The sequence below is a fragment of the Emydura macquarii genome, unplaced genomic scaffold (assembly GCF_026122565.2).
Source record: "Emydura macquarii macquarii isolate MOO-44397 ecotype Brisbane River unplaced genomic scaffold, CSIRO-AGI_Emac_v2 contig_1253, whole genome shotgun sequence".
Classification (NCBI taxonomy): Eukaryota; Metazoa; Chordata; order Testudines; family Chelidae; genus Emydura; species Emydura macquarii.
The window spans coordinates 69,646,812-69,669,887 of NW_027131390.1; the positions used below are offsets into that span (position 1 = coordinate 69,646,812).

Here is a 23,076-nt window from a genome sequence, read left to right on the forward strand (position 1 = left end):
GCACCCTGGAATATAATAAATACTAATATGGCTATTTAATAAAACAAAAATAGAAAATCCTAATTTATGTGCCACCTGGCCAAGTTAAAGTTGCTAAAGGAACCTTAACATTATAATGTCTTGAGTTTTAATAAAATATCACTTAACATTGAGTTAATATAACCTTGCATTTCTTTAAAGGACTAAAAATTCCTAGGAAAGAAAATCTATGTATGTATGAAAGCATCTCTGTCCTATTTAGAATATAAAGTGTCCTTGAAATGTTCCTGACACAAATTTTGCTGATTCAGTAAGTTCTGTGGTGTATCTCCCTAATTGGAATGAGGTCTCATTATCAGTACTTTCCACTCAATTACACGGATTCCTTCCCAGGACATACTGTTGTGTTGCTGCTGCTAAATGAAAGCACTAATAGGAGGCAGCAGCCAGTAAGAGAAATAACAAACTGCTCGAGATACTACCTAAAGTCTCCTCCTTTGAAATATGCATGTTGGAGTTGTTTTGTCTAAGGAAAGTCTATAAACTGGTAGATTTTCAACCTCATTTCAATAGCCCCTGAAAGAACAGTTTTGCTAAAAGAAAAAGTTTGTTCACGTGAAAAATATTTGTCTTCTATTTCTGAGCAAAACACACACAGGGGGACCCCACTTTCTATCCTTTGGAAATAAAAACACCTCAAAAACAAGTGGTTTCAACTCCCAAATTTCCTAGTCAAGTCAATGGTTTCTGTACCTTTGCAAATGGTGATAAATAGCTGCAGGAACCAAACTAACTGAACCTACTGAGATGTATATTGAAGGAATCCTGCCAACAACAGGAAAAAGTCAGGTCACAGGAAAAACTTTTACATTCGCAAATACATATCAGTGACTTGTGTTTTCTTGATACATCAAACGTTATTGTCATCATAGAAAATTCAGATTTTAACAGAAAATGAAACATTAAGGTTACCATTTCCAGATGCCCAAACATTAGGTGGCATCTCAGTCTGTTTTCATGCAGATAGAAATTACATTTTCAGTTGATATAAATAAGCACAGCCCCATTATCACCAGCTGAGGATCTGGTCCCATATCTCTCTTGCAGTCAACACCGCTTTTATATTTTAAATCTAACTCAGAACATCACAGCATGACTAACATTTCAGAGGGCTTGAACCAAATCCTTTTTAAGTCAATGGGAGTCTTTCCAATGACTTCAGTGGACTTTGAATGTGAGCCATAGACTAGATCTTTTTGACTAATTGGATTCTGTTGGGGCCTAATTCTACCCTGATTTTCACCTCACAGAATGTAACTCAGGACAAAATTTGGTCCATTCTTTAGGGAAGCATTAGGATATAATTAAAAAACAGTTTGTATTTCACACATGCTGTAAGCACATGGGTCAAAATGCATATAAGCATCATATTACTTAGAAGGCAGCCTAATTTATATGTTACTCAGTATTTGTATAAACTGGTATATGATCTGTTTCACTGTGAACTTTATATATTGCCTGAAGTGTGCAGTTAACACTGGATCATTTCTGGCATTTATGAACATCTGACATGAAACAAGATAAGTGCCAAAGGAATTCTAAAATTCTACCTGCAAAATATTAACAGCCAGATTCCGACACTCTTGCCGAGTAGTACCTTACTCTTCAAACCACTCCAGTGAAATGCAAGATGACTTTCAAAGTGAGATGTTACATAGTGTAAGTATGTCAGAAGTGGGCTAAACTGGTAATAAACTGGTAATAAACTGGTAATAAATTTTCAAAAATTGCTGCAGTACTTATTTCCTCCATTACATCATATTGAATTTCATTGATAGTATCAGAGTTAGATACATTTTTAAAATACATTCAGTTAAGAATCAAGGTGATTTTAGCTCGTACTTGGACAATGAACCGAGACTGATCTATTTCACTTTCTGATTGTAGCCATTTTTCCAATTTGCTCCTTTTACACTAGCAGAATGCTATCGAATTGGGATTTCCAAAATTGCAAATGACTGTTTAAAACCCATCCGAAACAGGTGTTTAATTTTTTGATGAAAGCATTTCCATTCACATTAGGCTTACTAAACACCTCTTTGTTTTTCTTTATAAAACATACATTTTTGGCAAATCGATTGACAAACATCTCTTTAAAATTGTCAGGCATGAGCATTGTATCTGACGAATCAAATGTTTTCCTTCAGACTTTCTGTATCTTGCTTCAACAATATATTGTAAATTGCCTCCACACCCCTTAGCTAACCTTAACTGTCATCTGACAAGGTTCACACAAAGAAATGTCAGACAGCTTGACTCCAGGGCAGGGGGAGTAACAAAAAAGAAGCTACTGCCACTCTTACGAGTCCCAGTCTTTGAGGTTCTGCAGCTACTTCACCAGCTAAAAGGACATGATATTACTTTCCCTATTGGGGCCGTCCAGAAATTAGGTAACACATTTTTTTGGTGAGTTTTTTGGTGAGTTTTAAGACCCAGCCACTCCCGCATAACACTTTGTAACAAACACACAAAATTAAGGACACCCCCCCACACCCACCAAATGTATTAGGTAATTTATGGACGCCCCCTGGCTCTGCTTCTACTTTTCTACACAGAGTCACTGGGGAAATGTCCATCAACATTACTCTTTAGAAATAAAGGCAGTCAATACTGGCTCTGGCTACCAAAGTGAAAAACAATCCTCTCATTCAGCAGAACCAGCTCAGTGAGCAGATGTCTTCATCTTCATCCTTTGCTATTGAACAAGATGTTTGCAAAGGAAGTCAAGATATGCCAGAAGTTATTTTAGTGAGAAAACTAGCTTCAACATAGAGTGTGTTATACTATTGCATGAGCAGCAGGAGCTTAGCTGAAAATTCAGGATTTCCAAAATATAATCTCCAATGTAAATCTCCAAAATATATTCCTAGTCCTGCCTCAACAAAGTAACTACAATGGTGTAGCTTGAATATGTTGCTGGTACTACAAAAGGATGGGGAAGATTTTTTTTAAAAAGTAAGCATAGCTGGTGGTAAACCAGAGGCAAAATATGCTTCTAGTTAATTTAAAAAACTACTTGAACCTTGTTTATGTTTTACCTGACCAGTGAATCCAAGTCTCTCGGTTTTTGCAATAAAACAAGAACAAATGTGAATATCATCTTGGCACATACATCTTTGCTCAACCCTAACACAGATACTTTGTCTACTCCAATATGCTCCTGCACTTTGTTTTTGAAAGTGTACATAGATTATTGGCAGCCATAGTAGCTACTAGGAGATGTAGGTCATTGGAATTGCATTTTGGGCACCTTGTCAGCCAGCAGGATGCCCTGGACAGCCTGCTTCCGGAAATAAAGGGGTAAGGTACAGTAAGATCAGCTGAATACTGAAGAATCATTATTTTTTGTCTCAGGTTGTCTTAGCGATCTGATCAGCTTGAGGTCTCTAACGCCAGCAGAGCCTATAGTGTTTTGACATCACAAAGAGGAGGGAAGTATTGTGACTTCTTAATTTAATCTCCAGCAAGAGAAGGCAAAATATTACAATAATAAGTTTTTTTGAACAAGGAAATTGTCAGAAATTCAGAGAAGGAATATGAGACATTTCTTCTGACGTCACTCTTTTTTTCTCCACAGCTTAGTCAAGTTTGTTTTCTCACTGACCTTTGAGCTCCTTCTGCTTCTTGTTCTCCTTTGTGCCATTGGTAGTGATTTTGAATGTTCCAGGCAGCCACTCTTCAGAAATCCTCTCATTCAGCAGAACCAGCTCAGTGAGCAGATGTCTTCATCTTCATCATTCGTTCCGAACACTTGACCTACAAAAGTAGGTAACTGGCTGTTTGATTTTTCACCCTCTAGCCTTCAAGTGTTTGTTTGCTCCGAAGGAGATGGTATAATTCAATACTTGACCAAATGTAGGAATAGTTCAGAGCTGACTATCATACAGACATGTGGGATATGCAGCGTGTATTCCAGGAACAGGACAGAAAAATTCTTGGTAGCCAATTCAAAACTGATTGACTGCATTTATCAGATGAGGGGGGCCTTCAAACCAACCCTACTGATTTTCAAATGAGCTTGTTGACTTACACAGTGCCTTAATAACATCACATGAGAGAGTTCACACAAACAGGAAGTGTCTTTTGCTTGAAGGCAGAGCTGAAAAAAATGCTTTAAAGGATATAAAAAATCTTAATTAGATAATCTGGGATAAATAAAATGTTTAGACTTCCTCTCCTACATTTTCTTTAATAAAAATAATCAAAAAGCATGAAAATGCTTTTAGAGCAGCTATTTTCTACTGCTATAGACCACAAGCATTCAGTATTTCCATGTAAAATGTCTAGATCCCTGTTTTCAAGAGTTTATAAATAGGCTCTAAAAATGCCTTTCATTACAAACCTGAAATACTGTCATGATAGGCCCGCAGAAGAGAGATTTAGTTTTAATTGTTATTTTAATGATCAAAAATTACAATTTGGATTAGATTCTAAAATATATTAATTGTTTTGATGATGTTACTAAAATTTCATAAATTGAGAGAATACATTTATTTTTACAGAAAGCTTTTCTGCAACCCATCTCAAGTGCACTAACTGCTGTTTTTCATTTCAAGAGAATGTATGATACTGTATATTCAGAGTTTTCTCATCTGAAATTTCCCATAAACTTTTAGCACACAATCATATTGCTCAGTTTGGCATTAGCATTGACCTAACAGATTGTCATGGCATTGATGAAGCCTCTTCCAGTGTGCTGGGTCAATGATACATTAACTTGAAAGATTGCAAGTATGTCATAAAATGACAATCCATTGCCATCAATCAAACACAGAATCTGCATTAAAACCCCTCCATAATTGTGCATGTGTTTATTTGGGTCAGCCAGTATCAGTGATTTGTAATTGTGTATTTACCTAGTCTTTCAAAATTCCAGCAGCCTTTTTAAAACCAGAATCCTAAGCCACAATGGGTAATAAAAGTACAAAATGAAAAATTCATAACATACATGTGAAAATACTCGTATGGAAAAAACCCCCAGAGAATAAAGGTACTACATTTAAGTAACATGCTGATGTAAACCCACAGCAGTACAAATCACTTGGCTTAATTTGCCCTGTTTTGCCAAGACACTAGCAAATAAGATTAGATAACAGTATATACAAATGACCTGGGATTTTCAAAGTTGCCTACAGGAGTTAGATACCCAAATCCCTTAGGCTTCTTTGACAATCCCAGCCATGATCTTAGAGAATGACAATACCAGTAAATGTCAACAGATGATACAATTTATCATGAGATAAAGTGAAGCAGTAATATATTACTGCAAATCATTTACAGTTTCCTTTTTTTCTCTTTACCTTCTCTTTAAAATCTCCTGGGCCAAAATGCCACTGACTTCAATGGGGGCAGAATTAAGTACAATATTTGGTTGTCTTGACTTGTTGGAAAAAGTGTTGCACCCTTGTATGCATACAGGTTTAATAAAAAAGCACTAATAGCACCATGAACAATCGTGGCCTGAGTCCCTTTTAAAAAAGTGTCAGTCACACGTTCAGGTTTGACTTTGAATTTCTTTGTTTTTGTGAGCATGTTTGTGCATGGCTGAATATGTTTAAAAAAAAGGATTTTGGCTATGTTCTTAGAATTGTAAACCACATATAAAATATCAATTATACTAATTGTTGCTTAAGGGATTTATTACCCAAATTAGCTATTCTGCTTGGGCATTCTGAATCTGAAAGTTGAGGCTGGTTAAGAACTGACAAATCTTGCTTGCATGTAAACCTCAAGGGTTCTGAAATCTTATTAAACAAGGAAGTGTTAGACACAGTTAAAGCCATGAACTTAACTAAGATGTTTCTAGTAAGACTTTTGGGAGACAGGTCTGTGCATATCAACAAGCCTTGGAATTTTCAATACTGAGTTATATGCTGAGTGATTACCATTTTATTTGTATTGCTTAGCCTCTTCAATGAACAAACACAAGTGCAATGAGATCCTGGAACAAATGCTTTTATCAAGATCCTGAGCAGACATATCATTTTCCAAATCACACTCAGTTTAAGACAGAAAAGCTATACCATATGTCAAGTCTCAAGACATCAACCAGGCTTTTCAGCAACCTGACAGTTTGGCTTTAGAAGCTTTTATAAATGTAAGTGAACACCTGTCAATTTGCAGGTCTGATATTCTGCTATTTTGTAACATGAACGGGGATAGCAGTGCTGGCAGCACTATCATCATGTGCATTTCTCTGTTTCACGACCAATGAAATCTATGTGATCACACTGAAAATCTGCACATCTTGGCAGGTCTGCTACTGGCATTCATCACACTGGGATTATTTTAGATTGGCTGCAATGAGTATGTTATTTTCCATTTGTTAACACAAGGGGACCCATAACTATCACAACTGAGAAAAATACATTCATTTATATATGTTGATTATTCTTGTTTTCTCAGTCATAATTTCAAAGCACTATTTCCCCCTCTTAGTCTCACCTTTCCACATTCTTAAAATTAGAAACAATTGCAGTACTAAATTTACTATTTTTAGCAGCAAGAAGGACAACTCAATATACTTTTCAACTATAGTTAATTCCAGATGTGATAGTCTATTTCCTTACAACAAAACTGAAAGCAGCCCAAGGCCAGCAAAGCACACTTTTTTTTTTTTTATTTCTCCTTTGGTCAGACACTCAATTATTTCAGTACTATTTTTGCTCAAATAGTTTTGTCAAATGATTTAATTAACTAATTCACATTTGGGTCACCAGGGGTTTTGTGCTACATCAAGCTATTCTGGTTACCTGGTACCATGCCAGGTGTACTACACACTTGAAAAACTAGTGCTTTAGGAGCCTCAGACGGTAGACTGTGTATGTCCCAAATCTCAGGCCTGGTGGGTTCCCATGAAATTGACACAGGTCTAACAATAAATAAGTTGCTAGAGCTAGCAGAATGACACTAAAATTAGAAGACAACCCTGTACATGTAGAGCACATCCTCAGGTAATGTAAATCAACATAGCTCCATTGATTGCATTTCCCAATAATTCCTAACTTGATATCTCCAAAGATAATCCAATAGTAGGGTCCGGAATAATCTTTCTCTAAAGAGCTTCTCAGGTCTAATATTTGAGATGTTGCTTCAGTTTATTCATTCAGAAGTGGACCTTACAACCATTAACCATACTTTTGTCACTTTTTGATGAGACTATTGCACTGTGCTCTTTATGGAGCTACACTTTACATTTAACTCTGAAATTTCAGCTGTTGCAGAACGTGACTGCCCAATCATCTTGCTTGCACAAAGCACAATGCACTCGTGCCAATTAGCATATGGGTGGAGTTTAAGGGGCTGTTTTGAGCTACTAAGCCCTAAAAGGTTTGGGTCCTGGTTCCATAAAAATTGGCTCTTTTTCCATGTGGTAACATGGCACTTATAATCTACAGAGGCACTTGAACTAGAACTCCTTCAATATCAGAAAATGGGCTGACGCTGAGCTATTTGTCAATTGGGACCCCAAACCCTGGAATTTTCTTTCCTCTTTGATCCAAAAGAGTTTGAATTTATTGACCTTCATGCCATGTTTCAAGGTTTATTTTCTTTCATTTGCTCCAAGGGCAGGCAGGAATGGATGACAGTTCTGTGGCAGATGACGGGAGGCATCATTTCTTAGATGTTTTTGTGGCTAAAACTTAATTTTTTCTTTTAGTACCTAAGATACTTGGAAGGCAAGACAATTTTGTTGTGCTTCATATGGGTCTTATTTTGACTCTGCTTCCGGAGTGCACAGTAAAATTCTGTTGTCTCACTGGAGTCCTCATTGTTGTTTCCTAGCTGGCTTAGTCTTACAGTTCTCTATTTAAGGGCCTCTCCTACAGTGGCAATAGCCAAGAAACCATGCTTTTTAACTGCCAATATGCCTGTTCTACTCCCTAGCATCCCCAAGTCTTATTCCCACTTCAGGCAGCTCTTTGGCAGCTACTCTCTTCTTCTACTCACACAATAGCCTGGCTATTCTTCTCTGGGCCTCGGAGTCTCTACTGCCTTGCACCTTCTGTCGTCATTTACACCTGTGCACTGGAGATGTGAAACACCATAAAATCAGGATGAAGATACAGGGTGCAATGCACTGAAGAATCAGGCCCCAGATTGGGATCTCTCTCACTGTCTATCAGCATATTTTTATGGTTTACAGCTCACTGCCCTGTGCTTGCTTGGATGTCCTGCACATCCACACATCCACTAGGTTGCCTCCCCTTGACCCAGTGTCAGCAAGTCGTCTGTGTTCCTTCTGGCTTCTAAGTAGCTGGGTTGCTTCTCCTATTCCCCAAGTTCTCATGTGCTGAAGTTGCCAACTGTAACTTTCACACACCATGTGCAAGCACATGTGCCACATTATGCGATTTCTTTCCTGCCTATTTAAGAGTTTGCTCTCCTGCCTACAGGGCTCAAGGGGAAAAAAATACTCAGAGCTGACTCTGTAAAAGTCCTGAGGGTTTTAAGGCTGGTCTGAGTCCTTTACCCCAGATGATACACCTGCCTGAGAGAAAGAAAAATATTAGGACACCTTTGGCTCACCACAAGTCATTCAGACATTTTTGTTGCTGGGCTTTATTAAGCCTACCTCTTATTGCATAGCCTTTAATCCCTCCTTACTGTCTTTCTTTCTCAGGACTTCATCCTGCTCAAATAAATAATGATCTTTACAATACTGCACATTTTCAAAGCACTGTGTGAACATTAACTATTCGATCTATTGGGAAGTATGACTATTACCCTCATTAAATGAGTTGCCAAGAAGTAGCACACAGTAAGTCGGTGACCAAGCTGGGCTATTACATAAGAATCCATTGTTCAGTCCATCAGACTCTGTTGCCTCTCTGGGGTGTGTGAGAGCATTGTATATAACTCCTTATTTCCTACAATTGGCAGCTGCTGTTGAGCACTCGGTGAGCAGAGTCAAGGCTTCACTGTGAGCCTTTTGAAATAAAATTTTAAATATTGCAAAAGCTGTTTGTGTCTTGTGCGATGGCCCCCCTCTTCCTACTGAGAAGTATTTTCAGTGCCACATGCCTCTCCTTCTCTGCTTTCTCTATTAGTCACACCAATCGCACAGAAGTCCACCCTTGGGCTTACACTACATACACACCAGAAATATTCCATTTAGCAGGATGTGTATAGTGGGCTTATTCAGAACTTTTAACGGTCATTTCAGCAGCTCTGGGCTTGTTCTGGGAGCAGTGTGAATTTCCTTTTGGCTTAGGGGTGTGATTTTTGGCCAGCATTGTGATAGCTTTATTTGCCATCACAAGCTAATGTGCACTTCTGAGCTCATAAGTGAGTGAGATGGGAGCTCACAAGCTGTGGTAGGCTTATTCTTGCACTGACTTACAGCTGGGAGCTCTCTCAAGCACTTGAGTGCAACTCTAATTTTTAGTTCCTCCTTTCATTACACCACTATGTGAAATGAATACCCTCTTCTTCCCCAGCCTAGTGATCTATGAGTACAAACATAAAAACAAAAGATAAGCGACTTTCTGTTCAAAGGTTGTACTTGTTAACTGCTGAAGGGAAAACCATTGCATGAGGATATATGTGGCCCATGTGGTCAAACACTTGCCCAATACAAATGTGTGTACAGTTGGCAACTTGTGTAACCTTGAAGTAGAAAGATATTTTATTTTAACCAACATAGCAAGATCTGTGCCAGGCAAAGATTGAAAGCAGGCACTGATCCTATAAATAGGACCTTGTTCAGCAGTGTTCAACGGCTGGGAAACTTAAGCAGAAGATAAATAGCTCAGCCAATGGAATTCAGCTGCTTCACATATCTGGATTTCTGTTTCTGTGAGACTATTCTGACTGCTCCTGGTCACGTTTTTGTTGCTGCTTGCTTGCCTCCCCTTGAAGTCCTGAATTTTGTTGTGTGTATGTTGAATTTCACATTATATCCTGATATTTTTACAGCTTGCAAATTAAAATGGTCACATCTTCACTTAATTCTGCTGTGTATATAGTTAGCACAAACAAATTTAGCCATCTGCTGGTTGCAGATCAAATCAGATCAGATCCTTCACTTAAGATGTTATCATCAACATTAATGTAACTAATCTTTAATGTAATTAATGTAACTGGTTCGTGCATAATTCTAAATAAATAAGTAGTTGTAGCTTGTATTTGATCTATAGAAATTCATTGGTGGTTTATTTAAACATAAGAACTGATAAGTTCTTGTAGGACTGAAATGTAAAAAGGGAAGCACTAGAAACCCTTCATTACACTAATGCATTATATGAATCTACATTGTAACCTGCTACAAAATTAACTCATAGAGGCAGTTGATAATGGCTTTCATTTCCATGTGAGAACAAGAGATAAAGCTTTAATAGACTGATTGTTAAATGGTTGTCTAAATCTGTGGTTATGTTAATACATAGTGATCGTGGGAAGCCACATGATTCAGCTATGTTAGAAAAAATATATCAGATCTGTTAAAATAGAACACAAAATTGCTTGTATTTAATTATGTCTATCATTCAGCTGCTACTTTAAATTTTGATATACACAAAAGAACATTTATTTGGGCATAAGCTTTCGTGGGCAGAAAACCACTTTGTCAGATGCACCTATGTGAAATGCATCTGACGAAGTGGGTTTCTGCCCACGAAAGCTTATGCCCAGATAACTTTGTTAGTCTTTAAGGTGCCACAGAACTCTGGTTGTTTTGCTGAAAAGAGGCTAACACGGCTACCCCCTTGGAACAAACGAAAATATGAGCGATGTAACTCTGGCTACAAATACAAGACAGAGCATAGATCTTAATGAATTCTACCAATTTTTACATTTTGAGTAAAGACCTAACAAGATCTAGATTAAAAAGTTGTGTGTTATTTGACTCATAATCTTTGTTAAAATAACGTTGTGATGGGGTGGATAAATCCCACACAGGTTAACCAAGGTTTAGCAGGAGCCTGAGCCTAATTGCACTTGCACCCAGAGAGTGTGTAAAGCATAACTAAGGCTCCTCCCGATGGGGAGGAGCTGGGTCTTCATAAATGAAGAAGCACAGGGCAGCAGGAAGGAAGGCTGAGGAGAGAGGTAGAAGGTATTTCCTCTCTTGGGGTAAAGACAGAGAGAAGCCTGGGAGGCCTGAAGCTAGAAGCAGAAGGCCCTCAGCCAGAAGGAAGCCTGAGGTATGGTGTGGGGGGAGTGAAGCCTGGGCCCAGAGGCAGGTTGTCCTGAGCCAGAAGGAAGATGGAGGCAGTAGCAGAGCTAATAGGGAGGCAGAGGGAGGTGATTTTAGGCTTTAGGTATATGTATGCCACCTCAACAATTTTCACACAGGGCTAGAGAGTGAGTCTCCTCCACACTCACCTGGCTGAGCCCGGCTACCCTCTTTGGGCACATGGAGTCACGTGGTTCTGCAACCTTGTGCTCCACCTACTCCAATTTGGCCCAACTGATGGAGGGGCTGCTGGGTCAAACCTGAATGGTGCTGTGATCCCATGCGCCAGGTTGCAACTCATGGAATGCAGATCTGGGCCCAGCCCCGGCGGATGAGAGCTGCCGCTGCTGGGTGAGTGTGAGGGGAAGAGGGGGATTCAGTCTCCAGCTCACCAACAGATTGACATTGGAAGCCTGATCTGTAATGTATGAGCTGGTGATGCTCTAGCTGCTGCTGCTCCTTCTGGGGGTGCTGCCACTGCTGAAGAGAAGAAAGAGGAAGAAAAGAAAGAAGAATCTGAGGAATCTGATGATAACATGGGTTTTGGTCTCTTTGACTAAACTGACTTTTTGTACCAGCTGTAATTAAAAAAAAAAAAAAGAGTGATCCATCACACCCATCCCAGTTACAAAACCTGGTTTTGCCAATGGCTGGGGGCAGTGATGCCCAAGAGGTAGTAAATTTAAGGCCTAAGGGACATTTGGACTGGGGTTTGAGAAGCTCCAGGGAGAGAAGGAAGACTCTGCAGTCGCACTCTGGGCACTAGAAAGTGCAAATGATCACAATGGTCCCTTCTCATTTTGAAATCTATGAGAAGAGGACCAAAGCAATTGTCAGCAGACTGAGCTAGACAAGAAAGAGCTACTATGCCACACCCAGGCACAAGGGGGCATGCCAACAGTGTGTCCACCCATCTACAAAGCTACAATCATAGTTTTACTTGTTTATACTGAAATGTTTGTGTAGCATGAATTGAAGTCAATTATAGCAGAGTACCACAAGAATATTACTCATCACGACACTTACTAATCCCAGTACAAAAATGGGACTAGTACCTGTCTACCTTGGCAAGTGCTGCAAAGATTATGTTTGCAATATCCTTCAAAGATTTATATTAACCCACTAGGTACGTGATAAGTATTATTAGTATTCATAGGACTTACATTAACCTTTATTTCAAAGTATGCACTCTCTGTCCTTCAGACTTTAATCACCAAGAATTTCATAAATTCCCCTTCTCCAAATGCCTTTACATTTTCAGATTGTGTCAGTAATCTGGTTTATCACATCAAATTTCAGACTGTTCCCAGGAACATAAAGATTTAAGAGATGAGATTACTGTGTGTCACGGGCTTGAATGTAATATCACCTAGGAAGAGGTCTGACAAGATATAACAAATTTGTCCAATTTTAATCTGACCTGGTGTGCTGGTTTTTATGATTCATGTGTTATCAAATAGACTCTTACCCAGAAACTTTGCTATACAAAAGAAGCTGAATGTGTGAGCTTTTCATTTATATTATAATGGACTTTTATAAAAAGTGGATTTTTAACAATACAAAAAACCCAGTTAACTAAAATGTATGCAAGATATTTTGTTTACAATGATTGTCGGGGTGTGCTGATCAAAAGGCATCAGATATTGATATAAATTAGAGTGAATTATTAGCGAGGATGTATCATAATCATATGTTATTATGGCTCTATAAGGAAAGAGGAAGTTTTACTCTTGTGTATTGTCCCTGACTTCAAAGGACAGGAAGACTTAATCAACCACTGTTATGGATTATACATTTTTGACTATTTTACATCCAAAGCAAGGAGCTCTGTGCACTCAGTTTGCTAAGCACACTTCACGTTCTTGCTGTATGTCACACTCACAAGTCCAACAGAGAGACAGCTTTAGGCTGTGAGAGAGCTAAGGCTTTTCTGTCATGTCATGGATCAGATAAAAAGCTACATATATTCTGTAATTTAATGGTGGGGATATTTTAGGAGCCTGTTCCCTTGTTTCTGTTTTAGGCATTTACTATAAAACATATTGTTCCCTGTCTTTCTACCCTTCTGTAAACTACCAGTAAAAACATTTGTTTACTCTGAACTGAACTGGGTTGAATCTGAGGTATTACTAACTAGAAAACATAAGAACAACCATATTGGGTCAGACCAGTGGTCCATCTAGCCCAGTATCCTGTCTTCTGACAGTGGCCAATGCCAGGTGTTTCTTCAGAGGGAATGATAGAACAGATAATCATCAAGTGATCCATCCCGTCAGCCATTCTCAGCCTCTGGCAAACAGTAATCCCTGCCTATCCTGGCTAATGGCCATTGATGGACCTATCCTTTATTAACTTATCTAGTTCTTTTTTTAACCCCGTTATAGTCTTGGCCTTCACAACATCCTCTAGCAAGGAGTTCCACAGGTTGACTGTGTATTGTGTGAAGAAATTCTTCCTTTCGTTTGTTTTAAACCTGCTGCCCATTAATTTCCTTTGGTGGCCCCTAGTTTTTGTGTTATAAGAAGGAGTAATTAACACTTCCTTATTTACTTTCTTCACACCAGTCATGATTTCATAGACCTCTATCATGTCTCCTCTTAATAGGCTCTTTTCCAAGCAGAAAAGTCCCAATCTTATTTATCTGCACTCAGAAAATACCATGTTGCCTCTTTAGAAATCCATGGTATGCCCACATCTTGAGTACTGTCTTATTATCTATCCTTTTCCTAATGATTCCCAACATTCTGTTAGCTTTTTTGGCAGCCGCTCCACATTGAGTGGGTGTTTTCAGAGAACTAGCCACAATGACTCCAAGATCTCTTTCTGGAGTGGTAACAGCTAATTTAGACCCCATCATTTTATATGTATAGTTGGGATTATGTTTCCCAATGTGCATTACTTTGCATTTATCAAGAATCTGATCTCTAATCTGTCTAGGAAGACAAAGCAAACGTGAGAGCCTGTGTGAATCAAAGGCAAGGAGAACATTGTGGCCTTCTCTCCAGAGCAGTGCAACACTAATGTGTATCCAAAAATGTCAAATGGCCTAGGAGTGCCAGGCTCCATCCCAGTCAGCTACCTAAAAATCAAACCATTATTTACCTGATAACCAGTGGAATAATTTCAGGTCTGGGGCAATTCATGCAAACTTTGTTTTTCCTCCAGTATACCTGCAGCAGCACTTTACACTTACTTACTATATGGAAAACTTCATTCGACAAACAGGTTATGTTATTATGTTACATTAGACAAAATTAGCAGCAATAAAGCTATTCATACCATTTATCAGATCGGAATGCAATAAAAGGAACAAAACCCAGCCATGTCCCTTAAAATATACTGAAGGACATTTTCCAGAGGGATTATATGTTTTTCTAAGGACAATGCATGACTTCCAGACTTCCTACCCAAGAGACACGGCAATTTGATTTCCATCAAAGAGAATTGCAGACCTATCTAATGGCTTTAAACAATATTTGGATGCAAGAAGCAATATCTTGGTCTTTTCTGAATTAAGTTTGTGCGTATTGACTGACATTCAAGATTTGAGACAAGTTGAAACTGCACTCTGCATGTCAGCTGAAATGGAAACATAGATTTGAGTATCTTACTAATAACAGAGGGACCTTAAAAAAGAGATCCTTAATAATGTTACCCACTGCCAACATTCTGATGTTTAGTAGAACAGAATCAAAGACCAAGCCCTGGATCGTAGCCCTTTGTACAGATGTTGAGTTAGAGTGATAATGCCTGCAGTTATAAACTGAGCTCTTTGAGAAATGTAAGATGTAAGCCATGGATCATGAATTGGATTGGCTGCCTTTTGGCTTCAGGATGGTGTTGAAAGTGTCATTTTTTACTTAGAAAGCCCTTAATGGATTTGGACCTGCGTATTTGAGAGACAGCCTCTCTCCTTGTTTGATGGGGCCATATGTGTGATCAACAAAGGCACTTGAGCTGGAGCTCCCTCAGTGTATGAGAAGGAGTTGTAGCACAGGATTGTCCATGAGGATCCCTTGACTTTGGAATTCACTCAATACCTCCTTTCAGCAGCTCTGGTGCAAAATCACCAGAATCTGGTGCCATTCCAGTTATATTGCAAAGCTCATCTTTGTAGGAGTGCAAGGAGGAGTGTAGGGACTGCAGAGATGTGTAGGATGGAGTAGGTTCTTGAGGAACTGAAGGGAGCTAGGCTCTCTGATGCTGTTTAGCTATTGTTTCCAGAGTTAAAGTCTGCATTTGTAGTGATTTTGTGAGGGTGCCTATACCTATACAATCTATCATTGCAATGAACCTTGCCTTTAACATCTTGGACCAAAACTGATCAAGTCTAGAATTAGGCTCCTAAACAAAAGGGGCCTGATTTACAGAGTTGCTGAAAAGCTAAGGTCCATTGGCTTCAGTCTGTGTTGCAGCACTTCTAAATAAAAGAAGGCTGATTTTCAGGATCTTAACTCCAGACTACCAGGTTTGAAAAGTTGATCTAAATGTTATGAGCACATCTAAATAACAAAGGAGGTTTTTCCAAAGAAGGCTTATCAGTTCTTTCTTTTTGGAGGAGCAACACATTTGACAAATTTTGAATATGTAGTAAACCATTTTATATACTTACAGCTACTGAATATGTTGTGTATCTCTCTTTGTCTCTGTATATAGTAGAATCAATATTTACCAACCATTCCTACATAGTTACCCCAGATATTTCTTATTCTAACAGTGTGGTGACTGTTGGCAAATGTTGACTTTCTAATAGTGACTACTGTAGTAACTTATAAAGGGCAAGTCACAGTAGAAATTAGGCACTAGAGGTATGGCTATGTGCACTATACTTCTCAGTCTCCCAGTTCAGCAGTAGGGAGCACAGTCCTCCAATATGTGGGCTTCTAATGGGTTGTGCACCACACACAGGCTCTGAAAGAGTTAATGTTGGTCTGACAGGCCACTAAGGGTACCAGCCTGCACCTGGAGAATGGGCCAGACCTAACGAGAGATGAAGCCCAGCTGGGGAGGAGCTGGGTGTGACTATAAAGGCAGGAAGTCTGAAGCAGAATGGGGCTGCAGGGAGGAGAGAAAGGAACTCTACAATCACTCTCTGGGATTAGATAGAAGAGGGATTAAGAGGAAGCCTAGGGGGAAAGTAAACCCTGTGATCCCTGCCTGACTAGAGAAGACTGGTAAGTGGTGAGGGAAGAAACAAAGCAACCACTGGGGTGGAGCAGGGTCTGCTGGTGCACTCTGAAAGAAAGGCAAAAACTGGACTTTCAGAAAGAGTGTCTTGGGAGATATTCAGCTGAGGAACAGAGCAGGGGAAACAAAGCAGAAAAGAAGAAGGAAAAGTCATGCCCAAGGAGGGCAGAAGTTGGTACTTTTAGCTTGTTGGGGGATTTTAGGGGAGAGCTCTGTGAGTTGAAAGTGAGGAAACCTAGAGAGATTGTGAAGAGAAGACCTGAGAAAGAGGCTATGGTTGGAGGAAGGCCAGGGCGGCTGCAGGGATGGGTTTGAATAGACAGACCTTGCCTGCTCACTACAGGATCACTGGGCTGGAATCCAGTGTAGGGGGCAGGCCTGGGTTCTCCTACCAGCCACCAGAGAAGGTGGTGTGAAGCCCTTGATATAAGGTGATAAGGACAATGGAGAGCCCTGAGAGAAGTATATGAGGACCACGGGGCCTGGAGTTGGGCTGAAGACATTTTTGTAAGGACACTTGGAGATTTATTTGGTAGACTTTGTTACCCAGGAAGAGGCACAACTAAACTGTGGTCTGGCCAGAGGACCAAGTCACACGAAGAGGTGGACTATTACAGGTCCAGAGAAACCATCACTAGACAACAGAGAGCAACTACACAATGCCCAGCCACGAGGAGGTGCTTCATCACTGAGTCCACTCTGCACAGGGAACCCTTAAACATGGAAACATTTCTATTTACATTTTTGCCTTATTCCCTTTCTTTCCTTGGTAGCAAACAGAAATTGGTAATTGGCAGCTGATCTAAACTTGTTTGCACCTACAAGGGAATATAAATAGCTATTTTAAAAGCTTTCATATATTGAAACTCCTCCAACCATATTCACTTAGGGCATTCAAAATTAATATTAAATCTGTTCTTTTAATAAAAGAAACTCTGTAGATTATCTTTAAAACATATGGTGAGCCCTAAACCTTTGTGACATTGCATCAAAGGTATCAGTGAAATCATGATGAATGTAAGTGCTCATAAAGAAAAATCGTAAATGTAAAAGAAAGATAGCTATTGAAAAGAAATTGTCTCCAAAAGAAATGCAGATCACAGAGAGAGATCGGAGTAAAGCAAGATCATGAAAAATCTTCCAGATTATGTCACAGAACTGAAAACAAGATAGTGGAGGCAGCAGGTGCAGCTAGTATAGCAGATACCAGAATCAAACCAATAGAAAAAACACAGAATATCTCTCACAGAATGGGAAAGAGTGAAGCCTAGTGTTCTACGTTCTGTAGGATAAGTTAATCAGATTGTCTTGCTAAATGGATCAGAATTTTTTTAACCAATTCAACCAGCTTGGAAGAGGTGATGTTGCACGTGAGTGAGGATTATTGCTACCTGAAAATGCTAGGCAAAAATGTCATGTAAAATGTGCTCAGTCTGTTCACAATCTAAATTAAAGAAAGAGCGTACCTGACTCAAAATGGGATAGACAAGCTCTATTCTCAGCTATCTGAAGAAGCCTCTCCTGTTACATAACTTTGACATTGCCATGCTGGTTAGACTCATGGAGTCTGTTTTCCATCAAACCATTGAGCATCTGCTGAATCTGTTTATTTTTATATTTTTGCTTTGATTTTATGTTTTTAAAGAAAAAGAAATAAAACTTTAAATAGATCCTTGCTGGCCCAAACAACATCTATCCAACATAGTCACAGTGACTTTAATGTGCAACAGATTGAGTCTTATTTCTCATCATTATCACCTGTTCTGCTCAGTCCACTGCAGGACAAAGGCTTCTGTCTCCATCCTGATCTTACCCTTTCAGGTCTTACAAGGGAGTAACTATCCAGCCTCCTGGTGTATTAACACATGCACTAAGTTCCCTCCCCACAAAAAAATTCTCACCAGTTAATGTTTTGTAAACTTTGTATCAGTTCAGCATATATTCTTTACTATAGCATGAGGATGCCACAGAAGGTGCAAAGAAGAGACAATTTATCCATAATATGTTTGTTGCTTGGGAAATCCTCAAAGCACCTAAAATCCTCCGGTTTCTGCCCCTTTTATTCATACACAAAGACCCTGAGTTACATTGATCTTTCCTCTGGGCTAAATGTGTTTTCCTCCAGAGTAATGGAAGGTCACTCCATCATTTTAGCCATCAAGGCACAAAATTTGAGACTCAGACCCCTCACTTCCATGCATCACCTAGCACTTAGTAAAGCACAGAGCCACAGTTATTAATTATATTTCAAGAATTTGTATATCCCCTTTCCTTCTGACTTTATGTTCACTCAGATATTTCCAAGGTGGACTTATTTTCTGCTTCACTCTTACTATCCTCTTCTGCAATAAAGGTCTCTTTGTTGCATGCATAAAGAAGAGTTTGATTTGCAAATCTCCACTGCACAAAGGAAATATACTGTCTGCTGCTTTATGTAATAATTCAGGATATCTCCCAATGGCATGAGTGATTAATTACATGTATGGAAGTTTCATAATAGCCAATAATATCCAAGGTTGGTAATAAACCATTTAATCTCCTAAAGTAAATATTGCTAGTGAAATGAGAAATATTTGGGAAATAACAATGTACCCTACCAGACATCTGGTTGATGAAAGATGTCCAGCAAATCTGAGGTAATGCTGAAAGCAAGATGCACAATAGTCTATAATGTAAAGGTATTGGACTCAATGATCTGAGGTAAGAAGCGGGCACACACTCAAACTCTATTTGCCAAGTATTTTATATAGAAATCCTAGTTTATTTTAAAAGTATTTCACTAGGATAGGTGGGGAGAAATGCCTTTTAAAATGTTGTTATTTCTTGTGATACCTTTCTATAAAGCATATCTTCTCAACCTGATGGGGTGGGGATCATGACTGACACCTACATTATCCATTATTTCATTTAGGGTCATCTTTAGGGGAGAGGGAAGGGTTTGAGAACTAAGGACTGAAGGTTGAAAAACTGCTGTCACAGATCTGAAACATGTAGTGAACAGCTAGTATTTCAATATTTTAGGTACCGGTGTCTGCATCATAACATTTACCCTGCTATATGCATAGGCAACCATCATTACACTCCACTGAGCATGACAGATTCATTGCTCGGATTCTCCATTCACCATTGAAGGAACAGGAGTCATAATACTTTTTTTTTTTTTTTTTAAACAGTAGGAGAAATGGCATCTCAGCCTGGAAGAGAATGAGAACCTCTATTCTTGGACATTCTGAATATTCCATCTGGCAGAACCAAAATTTCTGGCAAGTCATGCAGAAGGCTCAAAAGCAGAAGACTTCATGAGACCCCAAGCAAGAAACCTTGCAGTCAAAACTGGGTGTTTAGCAGGTATAGTCCAAGCTTAGTTATACTTTTATATATAATAATTCTTTCAGATGTCTTAAATGCTCATAAATTAAGCAGAGAATCTCAACTGAGAAGACCTTTTTATTTACAAAGAGCTCTACAAAGAAACCATTTGTAGTGCATCCTTCAGCAAAGTACAAGGGAGCCACATATTTCCACAAAAATAAAACAGGAAATCCACTCCTTTCTGATGAGGAGAGGAGGTTAAAACTGTGTATTGTGAGAATGGAGGTAATGTTGCTGAAGAATGGAATCCTCTGGATATCCACAGAGAAGATACTGCATCTTTTGTGGCTGTGCACGCTTTCCTCAATTCACCACTGTCTTATTCTGGAGGGACCATCCCTACCCCGAGGGTCATCTAATGCCATCAGTTTAAACAGCAAAGCTTCACTTGTGAACTCAAAATGTGCTTGTATCTTATGTTTGGACATGTAGTTAGTGTTGTCACACACATCTGGTATTTGCATACACAGATGGGCTTTTCTATCACAAAACATGTTAGCTGCAAATATAGGCCAGCAGTGGCATGCACTTTTTTGTGTTAATCTTTTAAAATAAAGTCTGCCCATTCAGACCTTGGACTCTCTTTTGAAGCAGTTCGTTGTCTTTTGTAGTAGTGTTTGCAGTTTTGGTTACCTGGACACTTCTCAGCTGATACCATTAAGAACCATTAGCTGGTAACAACTTTTGAACACTACTAACCTGGCTTGGATCTTCAGAACTGGCCAGCTGTAGATGAAAACTTCCATGTTCCATTAACAGTCTCTTCAAATATCCAGTCCTTCAAATGATACTCTTATATGTCTGTTAATTTTGTAATTTTTTCCGTTAAACAATGTGCAGAGAAAAAGCACTTTACTTTAGAATCCCAATTTTTCTTTTATTCCCACACAACTGTTGGCCTTGATACATTGCATTGAAGAAGGAAGCATAGTAAGGCATCTCAGGACTTTGTGACTGTATGGCTACAGCTCCTTACAGTGACAATGAATCCTGCTGTCATTTGGTATGATAGAGACCTTGCTGATCAACCCATTGACATCATATTTTATCCAGTGACAATGTGAAACTGTAAGGCCAGACTTGAACACGTCAGTGATTTTTCACAATACCATTTTTATTTATTTAAAAAAAAAAAGACTATTATGGTATCAGTATACAGGAGGTGAATATGTGTACAAAAATGAAAGCCTGACATGAATGACTACCTAAATATTGCAAACCACTGCTTAGGGACTGAATTGTAGAATTGCAACACACCCACACACACAAATAAAAATGTCTGTTGGGAATCCTTTACAGTGCTTACTAGAGAGCTGTAATACACATTTTAAATAGTGATTTTTATCATCACTGCCTTATCTTATATTTGGATTCCTCAACGTGGAGGAAAAGGGGACACAGCTCTACTGGACATCCTCAGTGAGACCCTCGTGTCCATTCAGATACCCATCTGCAACCCTTTGGACAATATTAACTTGTAAATATTGAGCCCACTCAATAGAACATTAAGATCATATGGAGTTTGGGTCCCTTGAATGCCCAGAGCCATAGTTGTTACATAAAAATACTACTTTTAATAAGGAATTGTGAGTCATTGGCTAGCCCAGTAGTTGTCAGTCTTTTTTCATATTATGGCTCACTTATGACAGAGATCATCTCATAGATTCCTTATGACCCTGCCTTGCTAACAAACATTTTCTGAATCATCTACAGTGCTTGGATATATGGAGAAGTAATCTTAGGATGATACTAAGGGCCCAAGATGCAAATAAACCTGTTTCAAAATTCTGGGTGCAGTTGCTCAGTAATGTCCTTTGATTTTCTTTATTCTCCCTGGGTGCTAGGCTACTACAGCATCCACTGCTCTAGTCTCTTCAGGTCATTTTACAGTGTGATTTTTGTCCACTTATGTTTATCACCTTTCCAACTGTGGTGTACACTGTACTTTCCAGAATGGCAATGAAAAACAAGGTTACTTACCAGTAGCTGATGTTCTTCAAGATGTGTTGCTTATGTGCATTCCACTATAGGTGTGTGCACACCTCCGTGCACGATTACCCAGAACTTTTTTCCCCTTAGCAGATCCCATAGGGCCTGCTCCGGTGCCCCCTGGAGTCCTGCACACATGCTGCGGTATATGAGGTGCTGCTGGCCCTACACCCCCTCAGTCCCTTCTTTCTGCCAACTCCGGCAGCAGGGACAGGGGGTGGGTTGTGGAATGGAAATGAGCAACACGTCTCGAAGAACATCAGTTACTGGTAAGTAACCTTGTTTTCTTCTTCAAGTGCTTGCTCATGTTCATACCACTATAGGTGACTAACAAACAATAACTTTGGAGGTGGAGGAACCTGACCGACATGGGATGGGAGAACAGCGATCTCCCCTCTAGCGGCTGATGGAAGGCCGAAATGGCCTCCAGGAGAACCTTCAACAAGGCCAGCGCCAGACCCTGGAGCTTTAGCTGGAGCAGGTACTCCAGGATTGCCTATATAAGCAAGAGGCTGGGCGGAATTCCCCAGGACTCCGCCCAACAGGTAAACCACCTCCACTTAGCCCAATACACGACCTGTGTGGAAGGTTTCCTGCTGCAAGCAGGACTTGCTGGACCTGCACCAAGCAGGCTCTCTCCCTCCGTCAGCCACAGAGCCTCCAGGCCGTGAGGTGCAGGGAGTGCAGGTCCAGGTGCAACAGGCGACCGTGGTCCTGGGATAGAAGTTCGTGCCACCTCGGGAGCTCCAGGGGTGGGGCATCGAAAGGTCCAGCAGCATGCTGAACCAGTGCTGTCTCGGCCAGGCAGGAGTGATGAGCATAATGTTTGCCTTCTCCCTCTTTATTTTCAGCAGGACCTTGAATAGGAGCAGAATGGGTGGAAACGCATACATGAAGGTCCCTGTCCAGTCCATGAGGAACGCCTTGGAAATCGACCCAGTCTCGACTCCACAGCGAGCAGAACCTTGGATACTTCGTGTTCCGGGCTGATGCAAATAGGTCCATTTGGGGAACACCCCACTTTTGGAAGATCACAACCACCACCTCTGGGTGCAATGACCAGTCGTGGAAGGGCAGAAACAACCTGCTGAGGTGATGCATCTTGTTGTTCCTCACTCCCAGGAGGTGAGAGGCAGTCAAGTGGAAATTGTGCCTCTTGGCAAAGTCCCACAGACGGATAGATTCCATGCAGAGGGCTGAGGAGCGCGCTCCCCCTGCCTGTTTATGTAAAGCATGGCTGCGGTGTTGTCGGTCAGCACTTGCACCACTTTGCCTGTCAGAATCGGAGGAACACCTTGCACTCAGCTCCTTCA

At 39.9% G+C, this 23,076-nt stretch overlaps 1 long non-coding RNA gene across 1 annotated transcript in view; it reads left to right on the forward strand.

The window, feature by feature from the left end:
- The first annotated feature begins 16,281 nt into the window (after window positions 1-16,281).
- Window positions 16,282-23,076, forward strand: part of LOC137154143 (uncharacterized) — a 70,035-nt gene continuing 63,240 nt past the window's right edge. Inside the window, exons 1-2 of the long non-coding RNA XR_010920105.1 lie at window positions 16,282-16,389; window positions 19,576-19,750. This is a non-coding gene — a long non-coding RNA (uncharacterized lncRNA). The remainder of the gene's footprint in view (window positions 16,390-19,575; window positions 19,751-23,076) is intronic.